Source organism: Echinops telfairi, unplaced genomic scaffold (genome assembly GCF_000313985.2).
Source record: "Echinops telfairi isolate 266 unplaced genomic scaffold, ASM31398v2 ScPeMD7_60;HRSCAF=208, whole genome shotgun sequence".
Lineage (NCBI taxonomy): Eukaryota > Metazoa > Chordata > Mammalia > Afrosoricida > Tenrecidae > Echinops > Echinops telfairi.
In genome coordinates, this window is record NW_022103958.1 from 30651076 (window position 1) to 30664158 (window position 13083).

At 42.7% G+C, this 13083-nt stretch overlaps 1 protein-coding gene and 1 pseudogene across 2 annotated transcripts in view; one reads left to right on the plus strand and one right to left on the minus strand.

Moving 5' to 3' along the window:
- The window catches only part of NELL1 (neural EGFL like 1), a 1001735-nt gene that overhangs the window by 115446 nt on the left and 873206 nt on the right, over nucleotides 1–13083 (minus strand). The window lies entirely within an intron of this gene.
- On the plus strand, nucleotides 8611–8790 carry LOC115869923 (annotated as a pseudogene).

A 13083-nucleotide genomic window follows, 5' to 3' on the forward strand; every position in this document is an offset into this window, starting at 1 on the left:
AAGCCAGAAGAGAAGCTGTGAGGAAGAGTCCCAAGACAGCTAGCCTCACTAATAAAATTCAGTCCAGGGCAGACTTCCCCAGTCAGTCAAAGAACCCTGTTTGACTTGGGAGGAAAATACTAAGAAAATCATAAAACTAAAACCTTATAGAGACAACATGCTATAGTTGGATGCACTACTTCTTCCCCACCCCAGAGTCACTGAATCGGAGTGGGACAAAGGGCTAAGCTCTCAGCAGCCATTCAACAGGGTGCAGTTTGAGTCTGCTCACAGGAACCTTGCAAGAAAGGCCTGGTGATCTAGTTTAAAAAAAACAACCCCCAAAAAAACTAGCCCCTGAAGAATATTGGAGCAGAGATCTACAGAGGCATACATGGAGTTAAGGCAACTAATTTGACGTGCTCCCCCCTCTTTTAGGGCTATGGAGTAAGTACTTGCACATATGTACTGAGGACCAATTTATGCAGGTGAGAAAAGCAATCTCTCCCAGAGCACACATGGAGGACCCTCAATCAAGCATTCATTAGAGAGCAGACCCCTTAGTTTCTGGTTGTCAAAGGTATGAGAGCTCTTTTTAGCTCAAAGGAGGAATTACCTCCCACAGTGTCCAGTCCAATGGAAGTCTAATGGCTTGACTGACAAGAGAGTCTGCCAGCTTTAGTGAGAGTCAGTTCAGTGAAATTACCCCTGCCCCACATTTGAGCAGCTTTGCTGCCATGATTTCTCTCTTGACTGATTTGCATTTCTTCCTGAACAGGAACAGGAAGGTGATGTGTGGTGACAACAGTCTTCATTCCCACCCTGGTGAAGGAATGGTTAGCGCAAAGCAAAGCCCGTAGTTTAGGATAGCTTAAAGCTTGCTGTTTCCAAAGCTAACAGTCGGAGCTTCGAGAGACCTCAAGAACACTGCAGAAAGAAAATATTTGCAGAGAGTTGCCATCCAACATTAGTCATTGAAATTCACGGTCTCCTATAATATATTACTTGAATTTGGAGGACAATTATGATAGGGGATTCTTTTCATCCCTTAAAAGTCATACTTTATTTAGACACAAGAACTGTTCAAAGACAGCCTGGAGAGTTTTGCTCACTTATGTTAAGGCAGAAGGAGCTTGCAAGGATCCTTAAAGAAGAAGCACAGCACAAACAAACATATACACACCTATATTCACTGCAGCACTGGGCACAATAACAAGGTGATGGAAACAACCTAAATGCCTGCCAGAAGACGGATAAAGGAACATTGGTACATACACACAGGAGAATCTTAAACAATGATAACAAAACAAAAGGATGACACCACTAAACTCCTCATGGCATGGATTGATGTGGAGGACATTCATTATGCAATCACAAAAGGGAAATACTGGTTGAGACCACTGTTGAGAGAGAAAGAGAGAGAGAGAGAGAAGGCAAAGACTAGATTTTGGCGATTTCTGGGGCTGGACGCGGACAAGGAAGAGAAATGAAGCAATAGGCTAGAAGGTAGACAGATGTTAACCTAAGTAAAGGAGAAGATTGTGATCTATAAGAAGAGAAAGCAAAAATGGGGTCACACGGTAAGCTACTGGGGGTTCATAACTAGCTTAAATGGTTGACTACAAAATTGATGATCTGAAATGTAAACTCCCCCTTAAATCATGGGGGGAGGGGGTCTGGCCAAGAGAGAAAGACTGAGGAGAGTACCAGAACCCTGGCATACAAGAAGCTGAATAACACAGAGGCTTAGACAAGAGAAGAGAACACATAGACTGGGGGAGAAAGAGTGAAATGCTGTGAAGATGGGAGGATGATTACAATGTTACTCTCTTGTCCTCAAAGTCAACACTGGTGATATTGATATATTATCAAAAAATGAAAATGCTGGAGGGTTTTCCCTTTTGAAAAAGATCCTTGAGGGAATGGTGCTGCTTTGAATGCTCCATCAGGCTCTTTACAGAGCTGTCCTGTGGGTGGTCCACAAAATGGGCGGGCCCTGATGACACATTGCTAGTTTCTCTTTCCATCTGGAAACAAGGAGAAGATCTCAGAGCTCCAACGCCTGCTAAGAATTCTTGTTTATAAATCAAGTAAAAGGTTTATAGGCTTAGGAATCAAAAGAACCTTCCTAGACTTCATAAGTCTAGTTACTATGAACTACAAATTGTTACAGGGTGATCTCTGCTAATGGACATTGCTTTTCCATGGCTGCTAGTAATAACAAAAGTGCTGTTAGGTAAATTTATTATGTAAAAAGGAAACAATTAAATACAAAGGATAAGTAATTAATCCACAGCTATCATTCTATTGACATCATGAATGCATCAACATTTTATATGGTACTGTTGAACAAATCAAGTTTCAACAATGTCTGACCAGTGGGTAAAAATCGCTGCCTAGAAGCAGAGATTCTCAAGCAAGGGTCTGATGACACTTTAGCATGGTATTATAATATTAGACAGGGACCAGGAATCGATTGCCTCTGACATTATGCTCAACCTTAATATTTCGTGATTCTTTGTTTTCGTTTGCCTAAACTTTAATTACTTTGCTTCTGCTATACTAACAAATATCCCCCAAGTTTTTCACTAGTGTACTCTACCAGCAGTCACAACATAAACAGACAAATAACACATAACAAAAACTGAGCCAAACCATTTGTTTGTGGAATGCGTTCCTTGAGAGCTTCCAGTCAGCTGCAGCTCTGTTCCAACCCCCTGAGAACCTGCTCCAGGAGTCTTCTTGTTTTAGTTGTGTGTGTGCGTCTTGTTTTAGAACCCAGGCTGAGTGAGCAGCCCTGTGCAGGACATATTTCTTCTCTCAGCTGAGAGGAATCCATTCAAACTTCTGCATGGATACAACCTACATCCTATTCACTCACATCCTCTTGGCTCACACAAGGCCACATGGGCAGTCCTGCCAACAGTGCGTGCCAGGAGACTCTGCCAGTCATATGGCAAACAATGCGGATGTATAATCTTTTAATAGAGAAAGGGAGAGGATGGTTAACTATAAAAAAATATTGTAATTTACCAGAAAACCATTCGATCTAGGGACATGTGTACCATAATTAAAAATTTCCCAGCAGGGTACAACTTGAGACATCAATGCTTCCAATTAAAACAGCACTGAGCAATGGTGCTGCCGCGTCTCTGCATAATTAAAAAAGCACGGATAACATGAACAGAAGCGCTTTCTAGGAAGCGGGGTTATGATGAATGTCGCCATGCGCAAAGGGAAAAACGAGTGGGGGATGAAGATGGATTGGGTTTTAGCTTTAGTTTTCTTGGTTTCCTAACATGTGTGATGCGTGTCTACCAAACACATTGGAGGGAGTGTGGATTTCCATGATCATGAGACACGACATGGAAAGAACCCTTCTCACTGCGGGTCTCTGTGAGACGTCTCCCGGCTGACTGGAGTTAAGAGGTATGATAAAAAACCAACAAACTTTGTCAAGTTTGGATATTTGTTAAATATCCAAGAATTTATGTGTTGCTGGCAAGGTGACAAGGGAGAAAAGGAGAGAAATAGAGGGGGTTGGGGGTGGGGGGGGTAGGAGAATCCCTACTATTATTATTTGTATCAGCTAAAGTTATTATACTTCATGTATTAACTAATGATCACTGTGTGCAGTAAACTCTGCAATTATTCTACAGAAGATGACAATGCAGATTAGGTTTTATTGAAATGGGAAGTGAGAAAAGCAAATATGCAATTATAACAAAGGCATTGTGGAAGAGAGATATCACTTATGTCAAACCCTTGCAAACACAAGGGAGCTGTTTACAACATGCTCTGTATAGGCATTTGGGTGCGGAGGAAGGGCCTTAAAGACACATTTCATTCCCAGCTATTTGCCGGGTGATTTTGAGTACATTTCTCAATCTCTGTTGACCCTCACATACTTCTGCACAAAAGGCGAACAGTAATAAAACCCAAACTCAGCAAGCTGCTATGGAGCCCCTTTTGACTCCAGGGAGCCCCTGCTGTTCCGGAGCAGAGTTGTGTTCCATTGGGTTTTCAAAGTCTTCCCATCTTTGGGAAGAAGATTGCCAGGTTTTTCTTCCAAGGTGCTCCTGAGTGGATACAGACTACTGAACTCTGGGTCAGTAGCCACGCCGATCAACTTCACATCTGTCCAAGCATAATACCTGTGAGGTAGGTCAGACAAATCTCCACCCTCCAAAATTCTGTACCCTATTCTGACACCATCTATCTACCCCATGACACTGTCCTCTCTTGGGTCCAAGAATCCATTGCAGTCACAACACAGAACTCACAAATAAAACTCATAGTTGAGAGGTTTACTAGGGAAGCTAATAGGTGGCACTGTTGGTTTTGTATTGGACTGTCAACCACAAGTTCATTAGCTCAAATCCATTTGGTTTTCTTTTGTCGCTTTGTTTTGCTTTGTCTTTTTTTTTTTTTTTGGCATGTGTGCACATTATTATCTCTGCAGGTCTATCTAGATAAGATAGGCTGGATAAAGAATCTGGAGGAGAAAACAATGGGACTGGTGGGTCCAGAGGACATGGAAGAGGGGGAGGTGGGGGAAAGGAAATGGTGTTAACCAACTCAGGGACAAGGGAACAACAAGTGATCCAAAATCAGTGGCAAGGAGGGTGTAAGAGACCTGGTAGGGATTGATCAAGGGCAATGTAACCAAGAAGAATTACTGAAACCCAAATGAAGGTTGAGCATGATAGTGGGACGAGAGGAAAGTAAAAAGAAATAGAGGAAAGAACTAGGAGGCAAAGGGCATTTATAGAGGTCTAAATATAGGCATGCACATATGTAAATATATTTATATGTGATGATTGGGAAATAGATCTCTGTGCATATATTTATAGGTTTAGTATTAAGGTGGCAGATGGACATTGGCCCTCTACTCAAGTACTCCCTCAATGCAAGAACACATTGTTCTATTAAACTGGCATTCCATGATGCTCACCTTCCCGATATGATCACTGAAGAAAAATGGGTGCATAAGCAATTGTGGTGAATAAAGCTGATGGTTCCTGGCTATAAAAAGATAGAGTCTGGGGTATTTAAGGTTTGAAGGTAAAGAAGCAGTTATCTAGCTCAGAAGCAACAAAGCTCACATGGAAGAAGAACACCAGCCTGTGTGATCACAAGGTGTGGAGGGGATCAAGTATCAGGCATCAAAGAGTAAAAAATCATATCATTGTGAATGAGAGGAGGTACAGATTGGGGACCCAAAGTCCATTTGTAGGCAACCGGACATCCCCTTACAGAAGGGTTGTGGGGAGGAGATGAGCCAGTCAGGGTGCAGTGTAGCAATGATGAAACATACGACGTTCCTCTAGTTCTCATGCTTTCTCCCCCTCCTTCCCCAACTATCATGATCCCAATTCTATCTTAAAAATCTGGCTAGACCAGAGGATGTACACTGGTAAAATTGGAACTGGAAACACAGGGAATCCAGGACAGATGATCCCTTCAGGACCAGTGGTGAGTGTGGCCATACTGGGAGGGTGGAGGGAAGGTGAGGTAGAAAGGGGGAACCAATTATAAGGATCTACATATGCCTCCTCCCTGGGGCACAGACAACAGAAAAGTGGGTGAAGGGAGATTTTGAACAGTATAAGACATGACAAAATAATAATTTATAAACTATCAAGGGTTCATGAGGGAGGAGGGAGCAGGCAGGGAGGGGAAAATGAGGAGCTGATATCAAGGGCTCAAGTAGAGAGCAAATGTTTTTTACAATGGTGATGGCAACAAATGTGCAAATGTGCTTGACACAATGGATGTATGTATGGATTGTGATAAGAGTTGTATGAGTCCCCAATAATCTTTTAGAAGCTAAAAAAAAGAGTATGCTCATATAGGCTGTAAAAGCTGCTTAAAAATGCATTAGGTGTTGGCAAGATATGTACAAATGTGCTTGAGACAATAGATGTATGTATGGATTCTGAAAAGAATTGTACTAGCCCCCACTAAGATGATTTTTTAAAAAATGTATAGCCTCAAATTCCCATGTAGGGTTGGTAAGATTCAGAACTGACTTGATGGTTTTCATCCTAGTTTACAACAATACAGGATCAGAAACATTAAGGATGCAGTTCTTTTGTTTGTAGTGACCCCTCTCAGTTGTGTGAACAAGCATAAGTCTATCTGACCCTTGGTCTCTCAGACACATGGCCTCTTGTCCTCTGCCCTTTTTGAGTAAGTGTTACAAAGCTCCTTTGCTGCTGGTAAAAGCCCAAAGGGTTTCTCTCTCCACAAGCCCAGAGGCACTCAGCTGTAAGCATTCTGTGCACTGGAATCCAGAAATTATACCCAATGGTCTCAGCCGCCACTGCTTCTTCTCGGCAGAAGGCTCTCAGCAGTGTCCTGCTCATGACAGGCATGAGATTCTCTGTTCCTGCTTCCGAGATGGGACATTTTTCACTCAATGGAATGGTAAAAATGACCAATCCCCATATTAGAGTTCTCTACATCTTATTTGTGTGCTCCCATTTGGTGGGATTTACAAAGACTATGGATAGAAGAACCATATCAAGTAATTTCATTTCCCCACACAGACGATATTAAGCGGGATAAAAAAATAATAATAACATGGAAGGAGAGGAGCTAAAATCAGTGGTACTAGGAGATTTATATTAGAGCAGGAAATCAGGGAAAACAAAGACCAGAATGAAGGCAAAGAACTCCTTGGGGAATGAACACTCTCAGCAGAAGACGCAAAAAGCTCAAGAAAGGAAGGAGGTGGCTGTGCTCAATGAGCAGAGTAAACGTGACGAAAGCCATGTCAGTGATCAGACTGGTGGGAGAGGCCGGCCCTATAAAACCTCACAAGTCTAGTGACGGCTGACCTTCCAGTGCAAGTGGACAGTAGGCCAGTGGACAGATGTGAACAACAGAAAGACTTTAAACATGGCACAATGTAAAATTTGTTTAAGAAATAGCTTTCCTATATTGTGTTTTATGGTCAAGTGGAGCATCCTCTTAAAATATCTGAACCATTTTGACATTGGCTTTGGGCCCAGCAGCCCTTGTGAGTTGAAGGACTTCTAGTATATTAACCGTTCCATGGAAATGAGTTGAACTGAACTCTCTATACTGCTGTGTGTGGACGAATTAGCTATTAAATTTCTTCTCGCTGTATAAACCTATCCATATATATAAAATCATAAGTGTCCTGGTTTCATTTCTCTAGAGAACCCTGCCTATCCCAGTTAGGATTCAAGTATTGCTGGTCTAGAGGCTCAGGGCATGAAAAGTGAATTCAAGAACAGAAGGAAACTTCAGATTTCACATAGCTTTACTGTGCTGGAGTGACATTTCTTAACATCACTCCATAAAATGGCTCTTTGATCCAAGTTTCTGTAACTTCCACCAAATGATTACATGAGGCTATGCAAACAGGGAATGTGTCCAGGGGTCCTCAAACTATGGCCCTCCGGCCACACGCAGCCCGCCAAGGACATTTATCCAGCCCGCCGGGTGTTTTTGCCGCTGCTGCCTGTCCTGCTTTAGCAGCCGACTCGTCCAGTGTGCATAGGAATTTGTTCATAGTTTTTTTTTAATTATAGTCCGGCCCTGCAACGGTCTGAGGGACAGTGAACTGGCCTCTGTTTAAAAAGTTTGAGGAGCCCTGTGTTGCACGGATAGAGGGGACTGGTCAGCCTTCACTACCATATCCAGGTTGTAAGGATGAGCCGCTTTTGAAGCAGCACCTTGGAAACACACACTCAAGGCCTCTGTCTGAAATGGTGAGGCCACCAATGTCAGAGGCATCAGAGATTGTGGCATGGAGAATCAGCAGAGCAGCACTGATATGATAGGGTACCCTCTGCTCATCTGGCCCAAGTCTATGAAACTGTGCGACAGAGTGACAGGTGGGTTGCCTTCCTGGCCCGTGGAGGGACCATGTGTCTGGGAGATTGGGGACAGAAGAATGAGTCGGCTGTTGGCTAAGGAGATCAATGACTATATTCCTACTGCTTGCTGATCCTGACTGGTGATAACCTATTGACTTCCTGAATAAAGTCGCTTAATTGTGAGCATCGTCTGTGAGTCCTATGGTGCCACTGCAACGGATTCTCAAACTCAGCATCGTGGCTGGGAGGCATGTTTGGTATCAGAGTAGGTAAAGTCGGATACAGAGTGGAGGCACATCTGACCCTGGCCTCATGGTCACAGGGAAGCCAGAGGAGGTCAGATAGGGCCTCCCACTGCCACTTATTGCACCTATGCATCTTTATTTTTTCATCTAGAATACTGTTCCTATCCCCAAACATGCCTATCTCTCCCCCGAGTTCCACTCAAATGTTGTTACAGCCATGAGGCCTCCCCGATTTCCTACCAGAGGAAATTTTCTTTCTACATTTCCATAGATCCACCAGTGCCCCTTTTTGCACACTGAGAACTTCCCACCTTGCATTTCAGTTCCCTGTTCCCTGTGGGTGTAACAACCGGAGGTGGAGATAGAAGCTGAGTAATTTGGGGGCCTCCACTCTCTAAATCTAAGCCCTTTGCATATGCCTTCCTTGGGAGGTGCTTCAAAGTGATAATCAAAGGAATCATTTAAATAGCGGGTGGGGGGGGGGGGCTGGGGGCTGGGGAGAGGAGGTGGAGGGGTATATTAGAAAGCAAATTGATAGCTTTGCGCCGTGGCAGTATTGTAGCCAGTGAGGTTTATCCGAGGCGTGATTATTGCTAATAGAAAAAAAAAAAGCAAATTGATAAATTATTAGGAACATTTCATATTTGACTTTCTTTCTGAACCCACTTGTAAGCACAGTATCAACAGCACAGATGCGAGTGTTTTGTTCAAGAAGAAAGAACTGTCCACTTCCCACCCCCTTGGCAGCTGCTGCCTGATTTTTCCTACCAATATTTGATTCAAATGTTACCCTGGTATTCCTCTGATCTTTCTCCTTCTCTCGATACAGTGAGCTAACAAGACATGTAACAAGTGAGGGAAAGCTTTATTTTTCCAACAGCCATCACAGAACATGCTCTCAATAGTTAACTGCAACCCTGGCAGTGGTAAAGGCCAAGGAGTGATTTATGATTCAATAGCAATTGAGAGAGTAATGTGCTTAGTGGTATGAATTAAAATAATGTTGTAATGCTCCAAATACTAAAGTTCAACAATTTGGGTTAAAAGAAAACAAGTTGTACTTGACAAGCACCTAGTGTCTCAGGTATCTGGAAATACAATCAAACTAATGGTGAACTGAGCTGGGGGCAGAATGGGATTTGCTGATCAGGGAAGAAAGTGAATCGAATGTTTCCAGAGATTGAGGAGTTCACTGAGCAGAGAGCCACAGAAGAGATTCTTTTTCTAAAGAAAAACAAAACAAAACCAGACAGTGACCCGTGTATGTCTTGCTTCTGGGAGCTTAGACAGCTCAAAGGCCACCAGGAAAGGAAAACAAAAAAAGTCAGTCTTATCCCCCATTGACTCTAATGCAAAAGTCCCTTCCAAAATTGAACTCAAGTCAACTCCAGGGTCTCTGGGACCAGGCGAAAACAAAGGTTTTAAATCTTGTTTCTTTATTTGTTGACCAGCATCAACCTGGACTTTTAATATGGAACAAGGAATTTAATATTATATACTTCAGTAGCAGCTTCATTCAACTAAGAGCTTACATATATGGGCTTTTGACACGTGTGTAAGTGTGCGCGCATACGTGCATGTCGGTTCAGTGATGTGATGAAGAGCTTTGACTTAGGAGTCACACGGGCCTGATTTAAAGTCTCTGGTTTGCCAGTTGAGAGCTTTTGACCCTGGACACATCTGAAACCCACATCTCAGTTAATTTCTATAGTTGGAATGAGATGGTGCCTTCTTCAACAGACTGTTGTGATTACCGAACATGAGAAGAAGCATGAAGTGCTCATTGAAGTGAGCCAATACTAAATGTTAGCCCTAGCCATTGTACTGCCGATGCTCTGTCATTTTATCTTTGAAATTATTTTCAATTATTTGAAGTATAGCTAAATTAAAAACAATATCATGGCTCCAACATTTGTTTACAAACATTTCAAATTCATATAGGTAGGAAAGATAGCTTTTTAGATTGTGTAAAATCAAACATCAATCAGCAAGGAACACAGTACATTCTACTAGTCAAGAATCCCTGGTGACAGAGTAGTTAAGGGCTCAACTCACCCAAAGGGCAGGAGTTCCAAACCTCCAGCCATCCTTGGGGAAAGATGTAGTCTTGGAAATCCTGCGGGGACTGCCTACTCTGTATTAAAAGGGTCACACTATGAGTTGGAATTTAGTTTATGGCAACAAGTTATTTTTGTGTGTGTGTTAGGCCAGGTTGACTAGGGAAACAAACAAATCCAGTGACACTCATATATGTATAAGAAAGAGTTTTATAAGCAATTGGAGCAAGAATTAATTACATATCAAGAAATCATCCCAATTCAAGTGCATAAGTCTGATACTAGTCCATAAGTTTCTCTCCAGTCTCATGTAACCACATGCAATGAGGGCAGGCCAGGGGGTGCACAGTTATGGGGATCCAGGGTCGATGGAAACAAGGTGGGGCTCTGGGAGCACTCAGGGTCAGCGGCAGAGAGTCCCAGAAAGCAGAAAGGTGAAGTGGGAAGAGCAAGAGGAGGAGGTTCCCAGGGTCCTTCTTATGAAAAGGCCACAACCCAAGGAGGCACCATAAGGCTTGGGTTCAACCTCTGCACTTTTATACATCTTTAAGCTGACATACAATGATCTAACTACCACATTTTTATTCTATTAGCCTTGGTGGCGCAGTGGTTCTGCCTTGAATGCCAATCACAAGGTCAGCAAATTAGAACCACCAGCTGCTCTGAAAGCTAAAGAGGAAGCTTTCTACTCCCATCGAGTTACAGCCTCAGAAACCACAGGCTCAGCTGTAACCTGTCTTATAGGGTTACCATGTGACAGAATTGGCTTCACGGCAATGAGGTGAGCCAAACTGATGAGGTTACCGGTCAGATAATTTACTCCTGGGCTAGATTTAATTCATATTCCGGAATCCCCTTTCCTTTAACTGCCTGACTCAATTTCTGAGCCTGTAATATTTTCTCAAATACCAAGAAAGAGATTATAGAGCATAGAGGGGGGAAAGTGAGGAAAGCCTAATATGATTCAAGAATGAGGCCATTCCTTCTGAGAGGAAGGCCAAGATGAATAAGAGTTCTTTTTTTAATGGGTGTTGCAAATTTATTTATTTATTTTTACTGTAAGGCTAAAGTAAATAACAGCAGACCTTTATGAAAGTACTTTATAGTCATTACCGTACTTAATGTTCACAACATTCAGGGTGAAAACACTATGATTCCTGTCACTCGACAAATGATAACTTAAGCTCACGTCCTTTGCCCCTGTGGCACAGAAGCATGCAGTGGTGCGGGGTCTGAGCTCAGACCCACCAGGATCTAGCCTTACAGCTTGTAACTGGTTCATAAGGACTGACCTGTGCCCCCCTCCTCCCCCCAAAATATATAAATAGTCATTCTTTGCATGTCAGTGAGGCAATCTCAGTAGGGTGTATTTTAAGTCAATCACTTTTGAGATATAAGGAGCATTGTACAAAAGCAAGCAAGGGAAACTGAGCCAATTAATGCCACATGGAGTTCGCTGACCACCTGAGGCACAGAAGATAAAAAAAGGTAAGGAACTTCTCTCAGAGTGATGAGAGGTTTCTCCTACAACGGATGCCTTCCACCTGGACTTCTTGACTCCTGAACTAGGAAAGCACACATTTCTATTCCTTAAGGCCGCTCATTTGTGGCATTTCTATTGTACCAGCACTAGATAGCTAAGGCACAGCTGAACCATCAACCATTGTCGTGGAGTGGATTCTATATCTCAGAGCAATCTTGTAGGATAGATAAAACTGCCCTGTAGGATTCTCAAGGCTGTGATTTTTCTCCTGTGGAGCATCTGGCTCCAACAGCTGACCTTTTGGTTAGCAACTGACTGTCTGAACCACCACATCACCAGGGATTCTACTCATTCCTTAAATAAGAACCTCCGGAGAGTATGTCCTGAGCATCTACTCTTATGTACTAGGTGATTGTTAGGTACATAGAATTGGGATAAATAACACATGCCCATTGCTCCTGAGTCATTCATAGACTTGTATGACAGAGGCCAAAACCCATGATGTTGTGTCCATTCTGATTTGTATTTAACATATAGGACAGACTAGAATTGCTCCAGACCTTTGAGGCTGAAAGTCTTTACAGAAGCACTGCTTCATCTTCCTCCCATGTAGTGACTAATAGGTTTGAACTGCTCATTTTTGGCCAGCAGCCCAATGTTCAACCCACTGCACCGAGTACAGGAGAGAAGTATTTAAATGAACATCAATGACGTGTGAAAAGTTCCAATAGTTAGGACACACCGACTGCTAGGAAATATACCGGAGAGGCACAAACACAGGCCTGGAGCTAGCAGGAGCATGTCCCTCAGAGAGGATGTCTGCTGAAAGGCAGAGTGATGGAATGTACATTATATGATAGCTTAGAGTAATGAAGTCAAACAGTGAGGCAAAGTAGATTGATAGGCCCAATGTATGGCCAAAATGGAAAGTTTAAGGCAAGTGAAAGAGGGACAAGGCTGAAAAACTGGCAGAACCAGACCCCAGAAGATAGCGGATATCACACTAAGGGACTCTGACTTGAGCCTTTGCGTGTAGGCAGAGGGAGACGAATAGTGAGTGTCTAAGATCACACCAAAACACAAACCAGTTAAATGCAAATGCAACAACATCGCCATATCTTAGAGACAAAAGGGAATTTCAGTTCTCCAGCAAGTAACAAAACCCAAAGCCAGAAGACCTTCCCGAGGCTGAACGGCATTGGAATTATCTGACGAGTGATTCCAAAGAATGATATCTCAGCACTTTCACTGGCTCAAGAGAAGGGATGAGAGGGCAGCCAATCAAATCCAGGAAAACAAAGAAAGATATTCAAACAAACTAACAAAATAAATTAAAAGTCAGAATCCAAAACACCAGAAAGAAATCCAGAGATGAATACTTAGATTTCAGATGTAGATAGTATATCAAAAGGGCATGAATGAGAATTGAAAAAATGGAAGGTTGAACTAATGAGCATAAAGACAAAACT